We start from the raw sequence: 26,210 nt of genomic DNA, 5'->3' as shown, positions 1-26,210 counted from the left end.
TATATATTGAAGTAGCCATGAATGCAATGAATTAAAATTACCCTGGTTTCATAACTATTGCTGTTGCTTTTTTGATTTGATTTTATACAAATTATCATTGAATGTACTTGGGCTGATTTACTGTACATGCCCCATGACTAAGAAAAGGTGTTTATTGTTTAAGTAGAAATAATTGTCTGAGACCATTGTCTTTGAATAGCATTTATTACCCAGGTCTCTTTGACGTTTTGGGTCACCCCATTGTCTTAATGGTTACACATTAAAGCAAACACCTCTGTCTGTTAGTGATCAGTAGGCACTGGGGAAAATGTCCTTCCTTATATGAATGCTTACTTTATAAGGCACCCACTGATCTGGCTGCAAACAGAATTAAAATACAACTTTAAATCATCTGCTTATGATGTCAGTGGAACATAACAAAAAACAGGCGTATCTCAAATTATCCGATGATGCTTGACATGAAGTTCACAGGGTTATTAGAAAAATAAGGCTCTTGCTATTGATAAAGTTAGCATTATTTCTGTAGATAAGGGTTCTGCCTATTTAATACCCATGGATATGTGGCTTTTTGACTACCCAGTTTTGGCCTTTAATTATGAGTGAGTTTCACTACCTGAGTCTCACACAAGGTAAATCGTGTGGAAATATGTTCTGCTGTTGCACAGAGAGGCTCTGGGCTGGTTACACCTGAAAATGAGAACACGTGTGCAAACGTGTGCAGACTTTGCATTTGAGAATGCTTCGTACGCAGAGCAGGATCTTCCCACAGATTTCCTGTCTCAGAAGGGACACTTCAAAGATTGGTGCTGACATGGTGTGGGCCTCATAACATGAGTGAGCATTTGTAGTGTAGGCCTTTAGTGCTTACCGAAAGTCTGTATTCTTAATTGGATTATACGCTATAGCTGAAATCTGCACCAAATTTAGGTTTTATCTTACCTACGCCTGTAAGGTCCACTGAGGTATCAATCTTAGGGTAAACATGCATCTCTAATGTTGCTCCAAAGTCCTTTTTGTCATAACTACCCTCCTTATGACACTTTAAGAATGATCATGTTTCACTATCATAGCCATAATTCGACTGGGTGAGCCCAAGTCCACAGAAACAGATCAAGAAGCTGTGTCAGTTGGGGTTGGAGCTGAGGCTCCCAGGGAATGTCTTTTCATAGACCACTTGAAGTTGCCATGTTCAAAAGTTCCAGAATGCTCTGAAAGAGGTTTGGGCAGGGTTGGAGGGATGATGTAGCAGCCTAGGATTAGCCAGGGTCCCTGGCTTCTAGAACTTCCAAAACCACTTAAAAACCACTCCTGTACAAAAAAACCCTGCATAAATGAGAGGCAGTTGAGAAGACACTGGGGCTGATGAAAGAATGCTCAGCTGGAAAGATGTCACCTAATGCCAGTGCAATAATCACCTGAAGCTCTTTAACCCTTCCTGGCTCCCAGGACTAGAATGAGTCTCTCCAGGGCCAGTAACACCGTGTCCCTAAGGCCCTTGAGGAGCACGTGGAGGGATGGACCTTCAGGGGGACCCTGGTTGGTTCCCTTGTGACTTCTCTGGATTGGCCCTTGACAATGATGCCTTTAAATTAACCAAGAGGCTGTGGAACATAGGGAGTGTGGCAGGCAGGTTCCTGACTGTGGAAGGGCTCTTTAGGATGCAGCACAAGCAATAGAAAGTATCAGGAGCCCAGAGATAGGACAGGTCTGGCAAACTAGCTGTACCACCTATGAAATCACATTTAGAGATCAATAGGATTGAGTAGAATGGTCATTTGGCTTGGGCTAGGCACCTGGAGCATAATAAATCCAAATCTTGTGCATCAGCCTTACTGAGCATCTAAAGTTTGGTTACGTAGAGGGGACAGACTAGGAAAAGGTGAGCATAGAAATCTGCTACTGATTTTGAAAATCCCGGAGGAAGGGTGTAGCCCTCAGGGGTCAGGAGAACCTGCTTTAATTAAAAACCTGGTGGTGTGTGCCCCAGATCGTTGCCTGCTTGCCTGTGTCTGGGGAGCAAAACACACAAGATGATGGATGGAATGTTGCACAATGGCAAAACATTCACCCCCAGTCAATGATCTGAGTTTAATCCATCGTAATTTTGCTCTCCAAACCACCCCAGTTCAGACATGGCCATATGTAAATCAGTCTTGACCCTGTGCCTCATGGGAACAGTCCAGCTCGAACTGCCAAGCCATGTCTTCCTTGGACTGGAATCAAGCATACTAGGACCGGTTGCTGGCTATCAGCCGTCTTCAGTCAGGATAGCTTGACTCCAGTGGCTTAGTGAGCAAGGGACACACGTCTGGGCATACCCTTCCCACATAGGGTGAAAAGCAAAACACACAAGATGATGGACGGAATGTTGCACAATGGCAAAACATTCAACCCCAGTCACAGATCTTGGTTTAATACATCGTTATTTTACTCACCAAGCCACCCAAGTTCAGACATGGCCATATGCAAATCAGTCTTGACCCTGTGCCTCATGGGAACAGTTCAGCCTGAACAGCCAAGCCATGTCTTCCGTGGACCGGAATCAAGCATCCTAGGACTGGTTTCTGGCTTTCAGCCATCATCATCCATTTATTTATTTATTTATGCGTTTTTATATAGCGCAGACTTTACCCGAACGTGTCAGAGGATAGCTTGACTCCATGGCTTAGTGAGTAAGGGACACACGTCTGGGCATATCCTTCCCACATAGGGTGAACAGCAAAACACACAAGATGATGGACGGAAGGTTGCACAATGGCAAAACATTTACCCACAGTCACAGAACTGGGTTTAATCCATTGTTATTTTGCTCACCGACTCACCCCAGTTCAGACATGGCCATATGCAAATCAGTCTTGACCCTCTGCCTCATGGGAACAGTCCAGCCTGAACTGCCAAGCCATGTCTTCCCTGGATCGGAATTCAGCATCCTAGGACTGGTTTCTCGTGATCAGCCATCTTCATCCAGGATAGCTTGAGTCCAGTGGCTTAGTGAGCAAGGGACCCACGTCTGGGCATACACTTCCCACATAGGGTGAACATCAAAACACACAAGATGATGGACAGAATGTTGCACAATGGCAACACATTCACCCCCAGTCACAGATCTGGGTTTAATCCATTGTTATTTTGTTCACCAAGCCACCCCAGCTCAGACATGGCCATGTGCAAATCAGTCTTGACCCTGTGCCTCATGGGAACAGTCCTGCCCGAACTGCCAAGCCATATCTTCCCTGGACCGGAATCAAGCATCCTAGGACCGGTTTCTGGCTATTAGCCGTCTTCAGGCAGGATAGCTTGACTCCAGTGGCTTAGTGAGCAAGGGACGCACGTCTGGGCATCCCCTTGCCACATAGGGTGAACAGCAAAACACATAAGATGATAGACGGAATGTTGCACAATGGCAAAACATTCACCCCCAGCCACAGATCTGGGTTTAATCCATCATTATTTTGCTCACCAAGCCACCCCAGTTCCGACATGGCCATGTGCAAATCAGTCTTGACCCTGTGCCTCATGGGAACAGTCCTGCCCGAACTGCCAAGCCATGTCTTCCCTGGACCAGAATCAAGCATCCTAGGTTGTTCTGGCTATCAGCCGTCTGCAGCCAGGATAGCTGGACTCCAGTGACTTAGTGAGCAAGGGACCCATGTCTGGGCATACCCTTCCCACACTTCAGACTGATTTGCATATGGCTATGTCTGAACTGGGGTGGCAGAGTGAGCTAAAGAATGGTGATGGATTAAATCCATATCAGTTGACTGGGGTGAGGGTTTGATTTGCTCAAACGCTCCGTCCATCATCCCCTTTTGTATCGCTTTTTTCGCCCTTAGTTGGCAGGGTATACTCAGACTAGAGTCCCTTGCTTACTGTGCCACTGGATTCAAGATAGCCTCACTGATGAGGGTTATGAACCTGAAACCGGTCCCAGGATGCTTGTTTCTGCTCCAGGGAAGAAATGGCTTTGCAATTTGGGCTGCACTGTTCCCATGTAGCACAGGGTCAGACTGACTTGCACATGGCCATGTCTGAACTGGGGTGGCAGAGTGAGCTAAAGAATGATGGATTAAACCCAGATCAGTTGACTGGGGTGAGTGTTTAGTTTGCTCAAACGCTCCGTTCATCATCCACTTTTGTATCTCTTTGTTCGGCCTAAGTTGGAAGGGTATGCTCAGACATGAGTCCCTTGCTCACTTTGCCACTGGATTCAAGATAGCCTGGCTGATGAGGGTTATGAACCCGAAACCGGTCCCAGGATGCTTGTTTCCGGTCTAGGGAAGACATGGCTTGGCAGTTCCGGCTGGCATGTTCCCATGAGGCACAGGGTCAGACTGATTTGCATATGGCCATGTCTGAACTGGGGTGGCAGAGTGAGCTAAAGAATGGTGATGGATTAAATGTAATGTAATTTGTACTTGTAAAGCGCACTACAACCCCAACTGGGGTGTCCTGGCGCTGTAATGCATAACGCTGTGGAACCCTTCCTGGCTTTTCCCTGTGAAATGTCCACTCCTGGGCACCTCCAAGGTGAAGCAGTCATCCCAGCGCTGTTGGGGCCGTTGTGGAGATTAAGCAAGCTATTGCCCAGAGTTGCAGAGTGGGACCCATGATTAGAATAGGCACAGAGGCGAGAAATATCTGGTCCGAGTTAATTGAGCCCAAGACCTGCCGAGGCAGGAATTGAAGCCTGGTCCCGGGCCAGACCTCTGCATCAGGGTCTGCGGCTCTAACCATTGAGCCACACTTCTCTACAGATCAGTTGACGGGGGTTATTGTTTGATTTGCTCAATCGCTCCGTCCATCATCCCCTCTTGCATCACTTTGTTCTCCCTAAGTTGGCAGGGTATGCTCAGAGATGAGTCCCTGGCTCACTTTGCCACTGGATTCAAGATAGCCTGGATGATGAGGGTTATGATCCCGAAACCGGTCCCAGGATGCTTGTTTCTGGTCCAGGGAAGGCATGGCTTGGCCGTTCGGGCTGGACTGTTCCCATGAGGCACAGGGTCAGACTGATTTGTATGTGACCATGTCTGAACTGGGGTGGCAGAGTGAGCTAAAGAATGGTGATGGATTAAACCCAGATCAGTTGACTGGGGGTGAGTGTTTGATTTGCTCAAACGCAACGTCCATCATCCCCTTTTGTATCGCTTTGTGTCTAGGCAGGGCACACAGGCACAGTGCCTCCTGTCTGAAGCCAGCATGGGCTGTAGAGAACAAAGTTGCTTCTATCTCTGGACAGGAGCTAAAGGCAAGCAGGGGGCGAGGAAGGGACGAGCAAGGCCCAAAGGGGAAGACAAGTGCAGTCGTGGCGAGCAACCTGAAGAGATTGCGGGAACTTGCCAGCTAGAGTGACAACCTCAGTATGGCACACTGCCCACTCATCTGTGGTGATTTGTTGTGCTGGAGGCTGGCTATAAATATATATATTGTAGAGGATGTTGTATCAGACCTTCTGGCTATACGTGCCTAAAGTGACATTATTTTATTTACTTATGTGAAACCAGTGTATTGTCAAGATACAGGTTCTTGAGTGTTTTTAGATTTAAAAAAAAGTTTTCTTGGCATATTTGCTGGCAGAAACTATTCCTGCTCCAGCACATACATTGTGACAGAAAACCAAATCCCTGGGTGTTTTAATGTAGCAATAATGCACTGCCTTATATTTAGCCATCTTGTTGACATGCACATTCAGATGACAGCCCACATTGCCCACTTTGCTTCCTCTGTGCTGCAATATTCGGTCCTGTTGCTCTTCATTGTACATTCACACAAGAACAAATTTGACAGTCTGTCATCAAGCCATGTGCCGTATATAGTTCACTATAGTAATACACATGCAAATAAAGTACACAGTAAATTTGAATATTATGCCACTAAAATAAAAGCTATAACTACTCAAGCTGCATGTACTGTCATGTCTTTGCATGGAAGAAATGGGGCGATAGTGTAATTGGGGGGTAGACCTTTGAACTGATAGTATCACATGCAAGGAATGGTAACAGGTGCATGAACCCACTGAGTTGTCTGGCCATGTAATTTGCCCCTTGAAGCTTACTGAGTTTAATTGAAATAGAACCTCTTGTTTGAAAATTATACAAAGACCCATATGACAGATGCCGAAACCCAGTGAGCTCTTTCTTTTATTACCATTTCAATCTGCAACCCTTAGGTTGAACTCTACCCCCTGTGGTAGTTTCATTAAACTCATCCATGCTCCCACGATTCCCCTCTGGTGCTGGGCCCCCATGCAAATGGGTGTGGTCATGACTAAGCATGGGCGAATTTTGCGAATCTGGCGTTTGCAAATTTTGCGAATTTGCAAACTCGCAATCCGCAAAATTCGCGAACTTGCAGATTTTTTTTGTGTTTTCAAGGGTTTCTGCCAGTTCGCGAGGATTTTGTACCAGTTCGCGATTGCAAACGTACTTGTCGGCACGCAACGGTCGCGACTATGTTGTTTCTACGTCTGGTTCATCATCACAGGTTCACAGCACCCTCTGTTTCACCCATGCCACCCTCTGTTTCACCCATGCCACCCTCTGTTTCACCCATGCCACCCTCTGTTTCACCCATGCCACCCTCTGTTTCACCCATGCCACCCTCTGGTACATCAATGCCACCCTCTGGTTCATCATCATCACTGTAGATTATGGGGGGAAAAAGCAAGCACACCTGCCCTGCTTCAACTAACATTAATTTGGGGTTGATTTATTAATGTGTCACTGTTTTAAAATTTCAGTCAGGCACCAGCTTCCTTATCTGTAATTTGCTTTCTGTTGCAGTGCAATTTTTTTTCTCCAGGACCTTTGTGGCCTACTTGTAGCTATTCTATGATCTGGCTGTGAGGGTCAGAGCAGGGTCATACATTTGTTGCAACTAGCAACTGAACTCTGGAGGGGCCCCAGTCAGGAAGCACTACAGGGAATGGTTACTAATGATGAATTTGAACTTTTGCACCTGCTGCTGAGTGCTTTCAGTTTAGCAAAACTTGTTTTTCTGCAGAACAGCAAATGTAATGCCCCAAACAAACTTACTTGTGAAAGTTTATTTCTAATCCAAAAGTGATCCAAAGAAAGTCAAAAGGCCTCAAATCCAAAAAAAGGCAGGCAAATGTCAACCTGAGGAGTTATTCTGATCATTTTCAGAAGGTCTATGCTGCTTGCTAGTGGATTTCTTGTGCAGAATTGCAAATGTTGTAATTTCGCGAGTGCGTTATTGTTGCTGCCCGCCGCAGCTACATGTTTGCAATTGCGAACTTACACCGCATGCCGCAAAATTGTATCACCAAGAAAAAAATAAATCCGCTGCGTGCGAATTTGCGGACTTTCGGTAAATTCGCGAGCGTTCGCGGATCGCGAATTTACCGAAAATCCGCAAAATCCGCGAGCGTAACGGATTTTCCGCCCACCCTTAGTCATGACGGAACGGTTCCGTCATGAGCACAGCCCAACTGATGCTCATGACGGAACCGTTCCGTCATTAACAGCGAAAGGGTTAAGACTCTGAGCAACTTTACTGGAACAGGATTATGTTACAAGCAGTTTCTTTGCATATCTCACATGTTAATCCGTTCCTCTATATTCTGGGACTGGAACCTGTGACCTAAAGGCTACACTCAGGTCTCAACAAAAGGCACTTAACCCACTTAAGCTGGCAACAGGTTCCAAGTCCAATGTGTGTCTCTTGCCAGGTTCTTCACATAGTCGAATAGTGTTCCTCAGAGTAGAATGCTTTGAGGTGACATGGCGCAGTGGTCAGGACAGTGGTAGGTGAAAAGATCCTTTTTCTCTCACACCTTTAATCGCAGGACTCATGTTGACATGAGGCATTGCTTGTTGGTATAGGTTTACCACAGTTTGTAATGTAGTTGTTTGCTAAGCTGGCACAATATTTCTGCCAAAATGACTTCTCAAGCTACCCTGCATTCATGGTTTTATATATTTAATTTACATATATTTTTAGGAATGTTTATACATGGAACATGGCTGTCGCAAAACATGTTGCATAAACAGCCTGTTACACTCACAGATCCATATAGCCACTCACACATCTACTCATGGACCCACACAGCCACACAGCCACACAGCCAATCAAACACCAACTCACAGACCCATACACCTACTCACACAGCCACTTACTGACCATACAGTCACTCACATACCCCCACAACCACTCACATACCAAACAAGCCTCTCACGTACGTACTCACAGACCCATACAACCACTCACAGACCCATTTATCCACTCGCATACCCACTCACACACCTATTCACAAACCCACTCTCAGACCCATACTGCCACTGATACATCCACTGATTGATCCACAAAACCATTTACACACCCATTTACACATTCAATACTACTCACCCACCTACTCATATACCCATACAGTCACATATCCACTCATAAACTCATACAGTCACTCATATACCCAGTCACCAACCCATACACCTACTCAAAGACCCATGCAGCCACTCACACACCCACTCACAGACCCATGCAGCCACTCACACACATACTCACATATCCATACAGCCACTCACACACCTACTCACTGAACCATACAGCTACTCACTCACACACCCACTCACACACCCACCATTCCACTCATGTACCCACTCATAGACCCATACAATGACTCATATACCCACTTACACACCCATACACCTACTCATATCCACTCACAGACCCATACGTCCACTCATATACCCCCTCACACATCTACTCACAAACCCAGTCACAGAACCATAGCCTCTCACACATCCAGTCACCAACCCATACAGCCACTCACACACCCACCAAGCCACTCACCAACCCACTCATAGACCCATACAATGACTCATATACCCACTTTCACACCCATACACCTACTCATATCCACTCACAGACCCATACGTCCACTCATATACCCCCTCACACATCTACTCACAAACCCAGTCACAGAACCATAGCCTCTCACACATCCAGTCACCAACCCATACAGCTACTCACATACCCATACAGCCACTCATTTACCTACTCATCAATCCAAACAGCCATTCACACACCCACAAAACCAATCCCACACCTACTCACAGACTGATACAGCCACTCACACACCCAATCATTGATCCATACAGACACTCACACACTCACTCACCAACCTATACTGTACTCATCATAGTTGACTGTTACAGTTAGAAAATAAAGTTACAAAAATCGTAGAAATTCACTTAAAAAACAATGGATACAGGGACATTATAGTTATGAAATAACAATAAACAGCTGTACATAATCACTGAAAAAAACAAATATTAAAGGGACGTTACAGTTCAGAAATAACATTAAAACAACCTTAGAAATTCTCTGAAAAACTAAGGGTTACAGGGAAGTAATAGCTAGGCTCAGATTTCACATGTACAAAACCATATACATTCAGCAGTTATAGTTACATGAGCTAACTATATTGTACACATCTGCAATGCACTGCTTATAACCTCATATATTTCATCACTCATGAAATGGTCAGTGATATTGCTGGTGATATCACTGATGGCATCATCCACAGAACCACCCACACACCCAATCAACTGCTCACATACCGTCTCATACACCCATACAACTACTCACATGCCCTCTCACACACACATGTCCACAGAACCACTCACACACACACTTACACTCCCATGTAACCATTCACACACCCACTCACACACCTGTATAATCACTCACTCACATACACATGCACACATCCACTCACATACCCAAATAACCACTCACACACCCATATAACCACTCACACACCCATAGATCCACTCACACACCCATACATCCACTCACACACCACACATTCACTCACATCCAAAGAAACACTCACACACCAAGTCACAGACCTACATAGCTGCTCACACATCCATACAGCCACTCAGACACCCACTAACACACTAAAAACAGACAGTCACACATTCAAACGGATAACATATCAGATAGAGTAACACTAATTATTAGTACAGAAAGAATAGTAATTTAACTTATGCAGTCACTTAGTATATATCTTTAAGTCTCAGAAACTTTTATGAAACACTTAAAACTCACTAGATGATTTCATCTGTGATGTCTTTTGAGATGCCATGAGTGATGTCACTGACCATGTCATGAGTGATGTAAAATTTGAGATCATAAGAAGTGCATTGTTTGGGCATAAGTTATAATTAGCTCATTTCTATGGTTTTGTGCATGTGACATCTGAGCCTATTATAACGTCCATGTAACCTTTGGTTTTGCTCAGTAAATTAATATAGTTTTTATGTTATTTCCTAACTATAACGTACCTGTACCCTTTGTTTTTTATGAATATATATGGGTGTGTTTAAGTTGGGGAATTGATTCCTCTTCCATCCAGAGGTCCCCTAGGGGCCAACTAGTTCACCAGGCACCTTCAGTAAGTGCCACGGAGCTGCGTTGCAGAGTGTTGTAAAAAGGGGGCATAGCCTCTGAACACCTTTCTGCCACACAGCTCCCTGGCGCATACTGGAGGTACCTGGTGGTCTAGTTGGCCCACAGGGGACCTCAGGATTAAAGTGAAATTAAATCCCCAACTTAAAACGCGCCACAGGGCGTGTTTGCACACATGTCACCTCAGGCTCTGCCCCCTTCCTTCACTATTGAGCAAAATATTCCTCTAAAATCTGGCGAACTACGAATTCTGATTTATTCTAACCCTGGGCGAAGAACTACGCTCCGTTTGCGGAGTTTGCGGAGTTTTGGCAACTCCGCGTTCCGCGGAGTACGCGTAGCTGTCGATTACTCCGCTATCCGGTGCGGAGCGTAGTTGTCGCACGCTGAATAACATTATCGCGTGCGCGGCAATGGCTTACCTTGGTTCTGCGTTCGCTTTTTCCCGGTCGCGTCTGCCACCATGTTTGTAAACCCTCCCGTGCGACTGTGCGAATGCGATAACGTCATTGGAATCGCGATAAAGCCATAAGGACGCGAGAGTATGTTTGTTGGTAAGATCGAGTTGCCGAACACGCAGAACCTGCAATCTTGCACAGAATAACTCGCGAGCATGTTAAAAGTTAAACCATAATAATAAATTACCATTTTGGTTAGCAAACAAGTGAAAAACCCCTCAAAGTTGTACCTTTGGATGTATTTTTTGGGGGGAAGGAGTCCTCTTTCTGTTTCTACTCTATTTTTGAATATTAAGGAGGAAGGGCTCTGGAGTTTACAACTTCCTGTTCCTGCCCACCAGGCTCCTCCCAGTGCTTTGTCCATGAGGTGGTCACTTTCATTTGGATTTTGAGCTGGCAGGATCACTTTCTGTGTGTGTTGGCTGCATTACTGCTTTTTTTTGGATTTTACTGAGGACTTTTGGATTTTGAATTCTCTTTTTCAAGTAAGTTCAGTAATGTATGAGTGAGTATGATGTTGTAGACTTGTGTTTGTTTGATTTTACATTTTTTAACTACAGTATTCATTCCTTGATTTAAATTATTGATGGGTGCCTATACTTTTATGAGGTCCCAACTTGTATTTCTTTTTAAATTTCATCCAGGCTACATAGAGAGGTACCCATGGGTAAAATCATAATTCTGTGTTTAAATTTTTATTCAAGTTTGTAAACAAACATCATGGCTGGCATTGGATTATGGTCATCATTATGCGATAGCAATGTCTGCTGTGGAATTTCTGTTTGTGTAATTTAAAAGTTTTTTATTTTTTTAAGCCAATAGCTGACCCTAGTACTCCATGTAGTTAGTGTGTAGGCATGTTTGAGTTCATTGTAATAACTTTCTGTGGTTGGCCTGGCCATGTGTTGTTGGCGGCCATTTTATGTTTCCCAGCCACTTTGCTCTTGCCATAGGCCTCCAAACTTGTGGCCTACTCTGCCAGTAGGCCAGAGGTACTAGTCATAGGGTCATGAAAGTTAATCAACTGTTTTTCTGGTGTACCTCTAATTAGAAAATCATGGATGGACTGGTTTGATTTAGAAAATCTTATGTTTATGTGTGGGGTATGTCAGGTTTTACTGTCTGTCAATTTCTGCCATTAGGTAACCCTAGGAATACAGCTCGGGTAGTTTTGGTAACGTCGCACCGTGTGAGAACGCGACCTTACCTTTTTTGTCTTGTTCGCGCGCTCAATGTACTGGCTCGGGAACGCGATAACGACTTTTCACTCGATTGGCGTTGCCGAACACGCCGATTTTGCAATCTCGCGAACAATATGTCCTGAGTTGCATAAAAGTTCCTCGAAAATGTTTAATGTGTCCCCTGTGCTACAAAAAGTCCTCATTTATGTGTTATTTGGTTGTAGTTTTGTCTTCCTGGAGCATGGGCCACTCCCAGTTCCTTTCTGTCCTCTATGTAATGATTTCTTGTTTATGGTTGGGGTGACCAATTTGGGCGGTGGTGTGTCCATTTTGTGAAGCTAAGCATTGTCCCTTTGGCATAGGCATTTATTGTCTGTCTTCTCTTTCTTTTCATGTAGTGGTGAGGGCCATTTTGTGTGTACTTACTTCCTTTGTGATGATTCTGCTATGTTGTTGTTGGTGGGCAGGCCATGTGGTGGCGGCCATTTTGTGTATGCTTCCTTTGTGACTGACTTTGCCATGTTGTTGGTGGCCATGCCATGTGGTGGAGGCCATTTTGGGTGCATCCTTTTTCCATGTTGTTTTTGGGTGTCCCTGTCCTCCTGGCCCTATGGAGGCGGCCATTTTCTGTGTCCTTCCCTGGTTCTCTTCTTTTGCCATAGCCATCCAAGGCTTTTGTAGGTACTATTACTCACAGCCATAGGTGCATTCAAGTTAATCAACTATTTTTGTGGTGTACCTTTAATTACACCGTGTATGGCTTTGGATTGCCTCACATTTTTTGTAATGGTGGTACTTTCAGCTTTTGGTTGCTTGTGTGTAACTAATATGGCACTCCCTGCCAGTAGGTAACCCTAGGAATACTGCTCGCGTACTTTTGGTAACGTCGCACCGTGTGAGAACGCAACCTTACCTTTTTTGTCTTGTTCGCGCGCTTAATGTACTGGCTCGGGAACGCGATAACGACTTTTCACTCGATTCACGTTGCCGAACACGCCGATTTTGCAATCTCGCGAACAATATGTCCCGAGTTGCATAAAAGTTCCTCGAAAATGTTTAATGTGTCCCCTGTGCTACAAAAAGTCCTCATTTATGTGTTATTTGGTTGTAGTTTTGTCTTCCTGGACAGGCCATGTGGTGGTGGCCATTTTGTAGGTACTTCCTTTGTGCATTTATCATTGGCCTCCCTGCTTTTGGTCTGATCTGATAGTAGGTCAGAGTCCCAGAGGTGGTAGTTACTAGTTAGCGGGCTGCTTTATGTAGCTGTTTCTATTTGGTCTATTTAATTACCATCATTACGGCATGTGTGTATGCCATTGCATTTCCAAGTTTGTTGTCTGGGCAGGGGGGTAGGTAACTTTTTTGTGTGTGTAATAATTTTATGGCTTGTATGTGTTTTTGCAGTGAAGTTTTCCAAACTCTTAGCCATGGGGTATTTTGATTTTCCTTGCATTAACCTGTCATGACTCATGTGTAGCAGGCATCCTCCTTTTTCTGTCCATATTGGTATATGATAGGCCTGCTTGACTTTATTATTGGTTCTTTCTGGACTTCATGTGGCTGGGAGCTGTGGTGCTGGTAGTATTAGTCTTCTTTTTTGTGTTTTATACATTGGCCTGTGTGTCTTTCAATTGTTCATGTGTTGGCTTACTGCTTGTTTGACTGACGTGTTCTGTCTTCCTTGCTTGTAGGTGCACAGAAAAAGACTGAGGAGGTGCTGGTTGTTTTCATCCATCGCCCGTTCAACTGCCAGACGGACGTCCTTCAATTGTACGCCACGTGTGGTGTGTGACTCATCTGACCACACATCTCTGCAATTTGTGCTACTGAGTGCTGCTGTGTGCTGACATCAGAAGAAGATGGGCCCTAAGAGAGCAGGTACCAGGTCCTCCACCACCAAGAAAGTTGCCGAGAAGAAGGTACAGAAGAAGGAAGTGTCACTTAAGGCTGGTATGGACCCCCAAACCTTTTTTGGGCCCCAAAACGTACGCCTGCAGCAGCGGTGTCCGTGGTGCAAGCTGGGGCCAGCACATCCGCATTAGCAAGGGGAAAACAACCAACCCAGGGCCAAGCACATGAGGGTCGAAGAGGTAGCCAGCCTAGTGTTACAAAGCAGTGATACTGAGCCTGAACTTAACTTATCGCTGTCTCAAAGTAGCACACAATCCACGCAAGATGAAAGTGCTCAACAACCGCCGCCAGCAGTAGATGTTCAACAACCACAACCACTTCCCGCAATAGTTGTTGAAAAACCACAACCACCGCCCGCAATAGTTGTTCAACAACAACAACCAAATCCCACAATAGTAATTGTTGAAGAACCACAGCACGCTATAGTACTTCCTCAAGAACAACAACCACCGTCTCCGCACGCAATAGTGGAAGTTGTTCCTCCCGATGTCGGGGCAGTTCAGGAAGTAGAGCCTCATTCCGAGCAAGAAGAAGAGGAAGCCACTTCTGGAGGTGATCTACTGTCTTTAAATTTACGAAAGGAAAGGAGGGTTAGTGGCAGTGCATCGAGTTCTTCGCATAGCATCCCTTCAGATGACCTTGATGACGAATGGCATCCACGACGAAGAACTGAGCATTCAAAGGAGAGGCATCCTAAGACCAGGCTGGGAAAAAGGAAGGATCCGTCAAGGCTTGAACTTCCGGAGTTCGATGTAGGTGAGCAGGATACTGATGGTGATAAAGACGGGTCTGACACTGACAATGTCATCATCACAAGCGTTATTCCTGGTGCAGAGGATGTAGAGACCAGCATTTTCACCCTATCCAGAAGGGATGCGATTAGTGATGAGCAGGTAGCACGTGTAACTCCTACACACTCAGCACCCAAAGTAACACCAGCTCCCATTTTTGCATCAGCGAAGGCCCGGCAGCGTGCGGCATCCAGCGCAAGCGCCACCTCAACAGAAGGAGGTAGTGGCAGTACTAGTACTGAACTGTCACATAGGGAAATTCAACAAAAAGGCTCCAGTTCATCCGGCATTGGAAGTGGGTCCTCCTCTTCCTATGGCAGGAGACAAAAGTTTAGCTCCCCAGTCTGGGATTTTTTTACGGTTCACCCACATCAGGAGAACATTGCTATATGCACCATTTGTCATACCAATGTTAGTCGTGGTAAGATTGGTACAAACTATGGTACTGGAGGCCCAACGACCCATATGAAAAAAACACACGCAATTCAATGGGAGAACCACCTTGCAAGCTTAAAAGATGTAAGCACTGGTGTTGGTGGGGAGGATACAGTACTACAAGGTCCACTCATGGAAGAAGAGGGAGACGATGACCTTCTATCTGGGAATGGTACACAAATGAGCCCTGTCGCCAGCACTGGAGTGGTGCAGTCCAAATCCTCAGCATCAGCAACTTCTCAGTGGCACCAGAGTCAGCCGGAGACACCAAGGACAAGGAGTGAAAAGTCTGCGTTGAAAGGTGGTCCGTCTAGCAGAACAGAAAGAATTACCAAGCAGCTTACCATTACTGGCATGTTTAGGCAGGAGGGAAAGTACGAGCGGAACCACCCAACAGCACGTTTGTACAATGCGAAACTTGCAAAAATGTTGGCACTCGACCTTCTCCCATTTTCATTTGTTGAGGCAGTGGGATTTCGGCAATTAGTGGCAACACTCGCCCCAAAATGGGACGTTCCCAGTCGCTACTATTTTGCAAGAGTTGCTATTCCAGCACTACACCACGACGTGCTGGGATTGATTGGGAAAGCCTTACAACAGAGTGTTGTCCATTGTATCCACCTGACAACCGACATGTGGAGCAGTCGCGAAGCCACAGCATATTACATGTGCATCACCGCACACTGGATCTCTTTTGCAGGTGTGAAAGACAAGTTAACTTCAGGCCTTCTTGACGTTGCTGGGATTTTCAATGACACTCGCAAACATGCAACTGTAGCCATGTTTGGTATGGAGAAAAATCATACTGCTGACAAAATTTTGTCTGACTTTAACAGCAAGGTCTTTGAATGGCTGAAACCAAGAGGCCTTAAGATTGGTTTTGTTGCCACCGACAATGGCAGTAATGTAGTGAGGGCAATGAAAGATGGACAGTATTTCAGGGTACCCTGTTTGGCACACTGCATTAACTTAGTCGTGCAAGACTTTCTTAAACATGAACAACAAGTCAGCAACATACTGACCATCTGCAGAAGAATATGCACGCATTTTAACCATTCTTTCAAAGCGCGGAAGCTGCTACGCGTCATTCAGCGGGAGCATAATTTGCCAGTCAAAGCACTGATCCTGGAGGTCCCAACACGTTGGAACTCTACTTATTTCATGCTTGAGCGTCTCTTTGAGCAGTACATACCACTGAATGCTTATGTAATGTCAAGAAGATTAGTGGATCCTACTGTTAATCTTAAAACCCTGACCGTTGAGATGTGGCAGTGGGACATCATTAAATGCTTGACAGAGATGCTACAACCTTTTGAGGTGTTCACACGTGCAGTTAGCAGGGAGGACTGTACTATGGGCCAAGCCATCCCATTGTTGTACATGCTCGAGCAACAGCTGAAGGAGGTCTGTGAAACATACGAAGGTGACGAAGAAAAAGTTGATGCATGTACCTTGGCCAAGGCCTTAGCCAACCGCTTATCTGGAAATGCAAGGCTTAAAATGATTGTGTCAGATCCAAATTACATAACTGCAACAATCTTGGATCCACGGTACAAATTGTTTGTCAGCAGTAGCGCAGTCATTCCTTTTTCAGATGGGGATGTTGCCAATTACAAAAGTTCCATAGCTGTGGAAGCTAATGATTTAGAAACTGAACGGCTGTTACTTAAAGGCCTGCCAGTGCCAGCCCAGGACAGTCAAAGTACTCCAGGCCATCCTCCTGAGGCAAGTTCATCAGAGCATGAGAGCAGTGCGTCCGCTTCCCAGCAGGCACCAACAGTACCAAAAGCAGCACCTACACGATCTGATTCAGCAGACACAACCAAAAGCATAACTGCTTTTTTTCTACAGAAGGGGATGGGTAAGTCTGTTGCTGTTGCAAAGGGGAAAGAGGAGCAGCAAAGCCGAGCACCAATGAACACTGAGCGGATGGTTCAGGCCTATCTGGATGACACAACAGAGGTGTTCATGGAGCAAAGCCCATTGGTCTATTGGTATGAAAGAAGGAGACAGTGGCCAGTGCTGAGCAGGCTGGCGATAAAGTATTTGCCTTGTCCTGTAGCCAGTGTCGCCTCTGAGCGGGTTTTCAGTGCTGCTGGTGCCATTGTGACATCGAAAAGGACCAGTCTCTCCCCCAAAAGCGTCGAGAGGCTGACAATGATAAAAATGAATCAACACTTCATACCACCAGACTATACTGTACGTGAATCAGAGCAGGATGAAGAAAGCGAGCCCGAAGAATTCATCACTGCTGGGTTACATGACCTACTGCTGTCCGGACCCACAGAGTTTGAGGACGAGCACCTCTTCCCTGACCAATAGGCTTTTAAATTGTTACTTTTTCCCTTCTTTTATTTGTGTTATTTATTTTCTTATTAAAAATGACTTTCGGGTGCAAAACTGCTAATCTTAAAATAAAAAGCTCAACCAAATCCATCCCCACCACTCATTCTTTTAATGTACCTACTGGAGTTGCACACCTGTGCATTTATTTTCGCTGTATCTTTTTTATTTACCTCCTGGAGTTGCACGCCTGTGCATTTATGTTCCATGTTGACTGCACTCCTCAGAGTCTTGCTCCATCTTCTTGACTCCCACTCAAGTCAATACAATTCCATCTTGGCAGCCATACATTTGATGTTGTAGATGGAGTATAGTACAATAACAATAATGTAGCCTCTAACAGTCCCTCCATAACAAGTGAACCGTACATGACTACAGCCATCCTCTATTTCATTTGAAATCTGCAACTCATAATAACTGCCTTGCTGAGTCTTACTCTTAAGGCTACCACCTCTGTCTGCAGCCATTCAGAGACGACTCTTCTGTGTCAAAAGAAACTTGAGCAGGCATCCACAACTGAAGTCAACTTGTTGTGACTCGCATTACAAAGGCTCGGCAGCATCTGTGATCAATCATCTGACAGTGAAAGAGAAGAGCAAAACAGGTATATTAAAAAATGAATGATGCCATGCATTGCATTGGATGTATTTTTTTGCTGACTCTGAGCAAATGTGCATGGAGTTGAAGTATACTAGTAACTTCAGTTCAGACTCACGTGATAGCCAATTTTTCCATGTTATTTACTAATAATAGAAATTATTTACGCACTTGTGTTCCTACTACTACAGATGCAGTCAGGACTTAATTTATTGTAGTCACTCACTACAGACTGAGTTGCTGATGATAATGATGGTGACCACCATATCTTTGCTGTCAGGTAGTTGGATCTGAGCTGATTGATGCACGATGTTTCTTGGAGTGGAATACAAGGTAATAAATAAATACAAATAAGAGGCACAGCACAGTAGACCCAGGCTACTACATGTTTGTGCACTGTGCTGTGGTAGAGTACAATAGTGGTATGATTGATGACTGAGAATGACACATTGATTTTGTTGATTAATTTTGTAAATGCTAGGTTGCTTTTTCAATTTCATTCACCTTTCTGTGGCTCTGTGAAATTTTTTGGGAAATGCAGTTTGTATAACGGGCAAACCTGTGTCGTCGTGGGCCTGTTGTTGTGTGCTGGCTCCTGTCTTTTTTTGTACTTCTAGATTAAAAATGATATGCAATTAGTAGACTTATACAAATTGTATCCAAGCCGCCTCAGTCTGAAAGTCCTCTCATACGACTACTCCTCTGGTATTATTTTTTTTATCTTCACTGTATTACAATTTGTTTAGGTCATTCACATTCTTTTGTATTTGCCTTTTCTTTTTCAGGCTGGACGTCTTTCACCCACTGCTTTATAGTATGAGCATCAACTCTCACCCTTACCACAAATCCTCATCATCAAGCAATTGGATTGCGGGAAACCAAGAATGATATTCAGCGTGTCCTTTTCTTACGTTCATTGCTTACAATCATTGGCTAGCGGATCAACATCATAAATCATCGTCTTCATTGTTTTGCTTTTGTTGTCTCCAATCTCCATGCGTACTGTTTTTCTTTCTCAAACCTTTCCCAAAACCCCCGTACCTATCCATTAAACAAACCCTAACCCTCTTCCCCCGGGCTGCGTGGTTACATTGAGGTGTGATGTTTCTTACATTAAATATACACCAACAATTTGATCACGCGCTTGCTGGGGCAGATGTGGTGAAAGCAACAATAGTGAAATGTCAACAAGGCATGGCCAGGATCTTCTGCGGCTTCCCAACTCAAGCTCTGTGTATAACGCCAAATAATTTACCATTAACATCAAACAACGAATGCATCTAATGAATTGGCGTAATATTTTGGGTTTAAAGTTTAAAGCATTATGATTTAGAAAAGTTTGACGTTGCCGTGAGTACTACAAGTACAGTTGAACTTCTTATCTTCTCTTGCACTTAATTTCCAGTCCCCAAAACCATTGTTTTGTTTCAGTTTAGCAGTTGCAATATTGGGTCACCCATGCAATGTACTGTACTTACTTATACTACCCCCACATTGTCTGTCACGCAAATGACTGCCTCTTTCTTTTTGTCTCTAAATGCTACTGGCAGGGTCTGTCTACTACTACTATCACAGAAGTTCTGATTCTGAACCACAGATTCTTCACCATTGTCTTGGAAATCAAATGCAGCCCTTGCAGTGCCACACTTCATCATAAATCATCATCATCTCATCAGCAATCACAGGTAAGATAAGTTTGCAGTGAGGTATAACGCAAGACAGACTGGTCGTTCTTCTAATACTACAAATATAACTCGGTGAGGGTTTACCGCATCTATCTGTTTGCATGTTAAAGATGTGGGCAATATATTTTATTATTAAAAAGCACTGTCCGCCGACCTGCATGGCCAAATTAAACCTTGCGAGGTTGCACAACGTACATTATTTGGTGAAACACTCCCCCCTCCAACCCCCCAAGAAACGCAAATGAACTTCAAATGTTTTCTTTTGAACATAACTTTGTTTCTCGTTTATTTTGAACATAATCTAATATATAACTAAAGATGATACAAAAACAAAATATATATAAATCCTACACCACAGCTGTCCCTACCCGCCTCCCCTAACCCCAACCAAATTCCCACGCTCAATGTAATGTAAAAAAAAAGTAAAAACCCAACACCCAATTCCCACCCACCAACAAAAGGATTGAAAAAGGGGCAAACAGGGTCCATCTCATAGCCGGCGGGCTTTTAAGTGTTGATCCACCAGGATCTTTACACGCTCCTCTATTTGTCTTTTTGTCTGACTGCTTTGAGCCTCCAGCCTGGCTACCCGGAGGAGAATTTTTCTCTGGAACTGGCGGCACCTACATTGGCAGCCATGTTGTTGTGGGGGGGTGGACGATGCGGGAAAATCTGGGGGCGGGCGGCTGCCTGACCACGCCGACGTACTCCTGCAGGCTTGGGGGCCGGGGCATTTGAAGAGGCAGCAGCTGCTGCCGCCGCCTCCTCCTCCTCCTCCTCGGCCTGAGCCACCAGCCGGCGGTAGGCCTCAACGATGGCCTGCAGTTTCCGCTGACGGGCCCGGACTGCCAGCTCCTTCCTCGTTGGTTTAGAAGGAGTAACTATAAAGAAAGAGACAGAATTGTTGTAATCAAAAATCCCAGCAAATCAAGAACACAAAATGTATCCAACACATAGTGGGCGGCACAGTACAGTAGCAATAGCAAGCAAGCTGAGTACCTAAATGTTGTTTTATCTATCTTGAACATTCTACGCCTTAAATACTTCATTTGTCTGACTTTTTGGCATGGCATTATGCCTGCCCTAGTAACATAGCATGGGTGTACTTCAACGGTCACATACGAACACCTGTCTTTTTCATATCTCGTTTTTTTATATCATATACTCTGTGCTTCCGGGAAAAGTGACAGTCTCAAACTAACATTAATTAACAGTGGCCAGCTAGTACTAGTAAATGTCTACTCTAGAGACTATCATTCTTTATATCGCGCAACAAACGTTAGGTAGTTTGTGTTTCGCCAGCAACGACCCGGAATGCATCCAGTCGTCCCCTCCTTCCCTTGCCTTTGGGTTTAACCAAAACACCGCTGCCGACACTAGTATCCACTATCCACTAACCACCGATACAGGCAGCTGTGTTTTCCCCTTTCTATGCTTCCACAACAACCCACGCATCCAACTGCTCTCAAACACCTGCATTGCTGATTCCAAAGTATCCTTCTATATTATATGATTGGTGCTTTTTCCTTGCTCCTTTCATCATACTTAAAATCAATCTCCTGTTAATCCATCGCGGTCATGTAATGTTGTGGATAATACTTTTTTAGTCTGCCACCAACCTTTCACAGCTGAGTTGTAGTCACATAGAAGAGGCCTGTATAACTTATTTTATCAATTCTCGCCGGTGGTAATGCTTTTGCTAAGCTTGGTAATGACAAAGGTGGCGTCATATATTGTCCAGTAGAACTTCAAGTTCATTATAAATATCAGAGTACAGTGAGGAAGTTTTCCCCACCCACCAAGTAATGCGGATCACTATTGAATGTAACTTACCATCGCCCACCGTTGTTGGCTCCTCCCCCGGTGCTGCCGGTGCTGCTGTAGGTGCCTCTGGTCCTCCATTCCCCTCCGGGATCGCCTCTGCTGACGCAGTCGCAGCGCCGCTGCCCCCGTCGGCACTGGTGGATGGTACTGGTTCTGCACAAATAAAAATAAGTAATTAAGTACACCTTTTTAGATGGATGCACAGCCCCCATTGTACTTGTTCACCAAGAATGGAGTTCTGCAAAACAGTTAAGTACAACGTAATCAGTAGTAGTCCACATTGCCTAGTACAGCAGAGTAAGTAACACACTACACATATTAGCATTTATTTGGTATGGTATGGTACCCAAGCTCATCTCATCTATACTGCTACTCTAGTCCTTGGAAAGTTAGACTGAACCATGTAACCTAACCAGTTTGTACATCAATGACATGTCTACAGTTTTGCGCATGCTACCTCACAGCTTGTTGCGCAGTACGAGAAGACGCCTTTGAGGCCACATGATAGTTCAAAGCATACACCTGAAGAGTTTGGAAAATAGAAAGGCCCGTATTTATTTTTTGAATGTGGATTGTGGAATCGAGTTTGCTTACAGCCTCAGGTTACACCTTTTTTTTAGCATGACAGCTAAAAACGTTGAGTAAATGTATGTAATGTTTTCATACTGTCTAACGTGCACCACTTTTGTCATTATCTTTCGGCAGATGAGAAGATTTCCTTCTACGAAGCAAAGATTTCCAGAGCTTACCAAAAAGAGGCATATGCAACCAGTATACGTTCAATGGTGAGGGGTCTCCGACATTTCCCACATTTCCCTATCGTGCACTGGTAGCTGTACAAATGTAGATTACTTTTTATTCAGCCTTTTTGTAACTCTGGATTTTTTCTTGTGGCCCTGGCCTTGACGTATTTCACGGAACAACTTAAAAACATTGATGTTACTTACTTAGTTACTTCTAACAAAATAAAGGTTTTGAAGTACCACATTGACTCGGAAGTATATTTTCAGTGTCTGTTGTCTTGTAGACTTACACGAGAGAGTGTGCAAAAGGAGGTTACTTAGGTTATGGATTGTGTAATAAAAGCATTTGGCATCTTCATATTGGGGTTCTGGAAAGGGGTAATTGAATAATTGACCAATGACTGAGCCCATATAGGTTGTCGTTCATTGAATTGTGGGTTCCTCTGAGTTCTGTGACTGAGGTGTAAGACTGTAAGTAAGTAAGGTCCAACCTGCCTATCACCAACAACATCCAATTTTGCGGTGCATACATAGTTATGTATGTGACTGCATAGAAGAATACCCGCAAGAGTAGTAGTGGTATTCACAACGCTTACAAAATAGTAGACCAACATCTGGATGCATACTTGGTTGGTGTCAATTGGCAAAGAAGAGACATTACAGAGGAAAAAGCATAAGACAGGAGTGGACCCTGTGCCTTCCGCTATTCTATCACAGATTTTTTTAAAAGATTAATACCTTAACTAAAGAGTGGGCAACAGGGCAAGCTTACCTACAGACAGTCTAGTAGTAGCACAGAGAGTCATAGGAGAGGCTCTTTCAAGGAACAGAAAGGCAGGGACATATAGTAATACCCAAAATTTTGAAAACATAAAACCAAACAAGCATTTGTCAAAATTTAGTTAGGTGAAATGTCATTAATCGGTTGGAAAAAAAGCTCCGTTAGAAAGTTAGGGAAATATCATTGTTCCAAAAGAAAACACTGTTGGACTTACTGGGGACAGCAGCAGGATCCTCAGTAGAGGAGCTCTGTGCCTGTGGTTCTTCGCGTTCACCCGCCGACTCAGTCCCAGTCTTCTGCTTGCCCCTGGGTTCTGTGGTTCATGCAAGAAATAATAATAAAGAAAGAGGAAAACATTGAGTGCTGTGAAACATAGACAGCATTTCAAAAACCACTGCTACAACATTAAAAGAAACAAACATTGGTCTACCAAATGACTACTGCCTTGCATGATTCACTGACTGGTGTATATACTTGGAGAAAACAAATCAAATGTTCCATAAACATTCTGATTGCAGATTACTAAGTAACACAGAGGCAGTAAGACCTGAACAACACCACCGATTCAAGAATGGGGTAATCAATCAATTATCTGTAAGTAGCCATTTCTTTTTCATTTTTTGCCAGCAAAATGCATAGATCACAAGGAGGAGACATGCTTAACTTTGTGCATACTTACTAACACGAAATTGTACGTTCATGGCATCATATTTTGTTTTGCTACTGACTGAATGCTACTGCTGCCCTACCCACTCAATAAACAAACTACATCAGTTCTATGGAGGGCTGAGGCAGGGGCGGCTCTAGGCTCATGGTGGTCCTGGACTCCTTGCCAGGGAGCGTAGGTGGGGGGCCCGGAAGAGGAGGTCGGGCGGAGCACGGAGGCCAGTGAAGAGGGGGGAGTCAGGGTGTTTGGAAGTGGAACAGAGCCGGAGGCACCAAATCCCTGCCAGGGGCCGCCACGCAAATATGTATCCATCCTCTGAGGATTATTACATTAAGGATATATATTGGTGGGGTGGCCCCTGGTGTTTGGTGGCCCTGTGCAGTTGCACAGCTTGAACATGCCTAAATCCGGCCCTGGCTGAGGTAAGAAGAACAAAGTAACTTTTGCATTCATTGCCAGAGGAGGATTCATGCAGAAGAGAAGGCCGTGAAAAAAAAATGATACAATATGCATTGCAAACACGTACAATTATCCATCAACTGCTATTTCACTGACGGACACAGGAAGGGGGCAAGACTATATTAATAGCATTAACTAACTTCAGTTCTCTACAATAAAGAAAATCTCACACCAATAAACAGCAACAGCTAGCGCCAAATTGAACACGCAAGAGTCAGTGAAGATGAAAAAGCGCAGCACAGACCAGTGTCATACAATTACAGTAGATATAATAACGGAAGACATCGGAAATGTAACTAGGAGCAACAGTCATCGCGTTACTTATTCAGCCAAGATTTACAAAGATACAATAACAATACTTATACTACTATTGAGATATATATTATACACACACTTTTTTTTTTGGGTAGCCATTCACCAAGACCCACGACCTCGACGCCAAGCAGGTCCAACAGGTCCTGCTCCCAGTCCAAAATGTCTGCCCAACGGTGGGTCAGCTGATGGTGGGTACGCCGGATACCGGAGCAGCGGAAGACTGCCCGGCGCACCTTCACCCACCGCCGGAGACGCTCCTCAATATGGTGGTAGCCGGAGCCGGGCCTGCCACCTGCTGCCAACATCAAGGGGAGGTAGCGCTGGATAAAAAACACCAGGGCAGCCACCTCCTCCTCCCCAAAAAGTTGGCGGGGCCTCACCCCTAGGGGGCGCATTCTGCCGCAAGGCAGCCGGGTTTTTTGGGGCACTGGCGCCTTGCCCTTTGAGCCGCCGCTGCTGCTGGCGCCCTTGACCATGGTTCTGGGTGGAGGGGAGAAGAAAAGTTCAAGACAAAAAGGTAGGGGAAAGAAGTAGCAAGGTAAAAGAAGGAAGTAAAATAAAGCAATAGAAAAGTTGTAAAAGTAGAAATAAAATAAAAAATATAAACCTAGGCACAGAGAGAAATAGGTAATAACTAAAGAAAGTTTGAAAAAGTGGGTAAAAAGACAAGGATTAAAGAGATTTCAACAAGATGCAAAAGTAGGCCCAAAACCATAGCCAGAGTGTGTGATCCAAGATGGCTGCGCCCATCGCGACCGCATGGGTAGGTTTGCGCGATATTTAGCGCGATCACGCACTTTTGTAGTGCGAACGAGAAGATGAGTTCCCGAACATGTCTTGCACAACGCGACCACGTTAATTGTGACCCGGAACAGGAAATAAGGGAACGCAAGCAGGCGGGACAAACTTCTGGGGTAATTTAGCGCGCTAGCCATCCCAAGCATGCAGGCAACGCCCCGAACACGCGCACCGCGCTCCCGAAGACGAAAAACGGCACGCGAACGGGCCCAGCAAGCAACTCCGCATGGCTGCGGAGCTACACGTAGTTCGCGGAGTGCAACTACGTCTTCGCGGAGCTCCGCGGAGTCCGACTCCGCGAACTACGCCCAGGGTTAATTTATTCACCCGTTATCACGAGAGACCTCAGTGCTGCATCTTTGAGCTCAGTACTGACCCTGAAAAGTAAATCTAAGCGTACTTAGCAGTAACTTGTTTTTCCTTCCATAGGAATCTATTGTGTGGTTTTCACCAGAAAAGTTTCTGTCTAATTTTGAAACGTACAAATATTCCTCTAAAATCTGCCGAACTACGAATTCCGAATTACTCACATTTTATCAGGACAGACCTCAGTGCTGCATATTTCACGCTACTGATCCTGAAAAGTAATTCTAACCGAACTTACAGTAACTTGAATTTCCTTCCATAGGCTAACATTGACTGGTTTCACTTGGAAATTCTTCTAAGTGGGGAGTTTTGGAACTTTAAAAAATTCCTCTAAAATCAGCCAAACTACGAAATCCAATGTACTCACCTGTTATCAGGAGAGACCTCAGTTCTGAATCTTTCAGCCCACTACTGATCCTGAA

The 26,210-nt window shown here is 44.7% G+C and overlaps 1 long non-coding RNA gene across 1 annotated transcript; it reads right to left on the bottom strand.

The window, feature by feature from the left end:
* Positions 1 to 20,631: 20,631 nt before the first annotated feature.
* LOC147747583 (uncharacterized) lies at positions 20,632 to 23,451 on the bottom strand. Its single transcript, XR_015299677.1, has 3 exons — positions 23,398 to 23,451; positions 21,669 to 21,812; positions 20,632 to 20,716 (listed from the first exon to the last, which is right to left on the bottom strand). It is a non-coding gene; the product is annotated as an uncharacterized LOC147747583 (long non-coding RNA).
* Between the last annotated feature and the right edge of the window lie 2,759 nt (positions 23,452 to 26,210).

Source organism: Lissotriton vulgaris, chromosome 1_1 (genome assembly GCF_964263255.1).
Source record: "Lissotriton vulgaris chromosome 1_1, aLisVul1.2, whole genome shotgun sequence".
NCBI classification, from domain to species: Eukaryota; Metazoa; Chordata; class Amphibia; order Caudata; family Salamandridae; genus Lissotriton; species Lissotriton vulgaris.
Note: the sequence above shows the minus strand (reverse complement) of the source record. Positions and strands in the feature narration are given on the sequence as shown.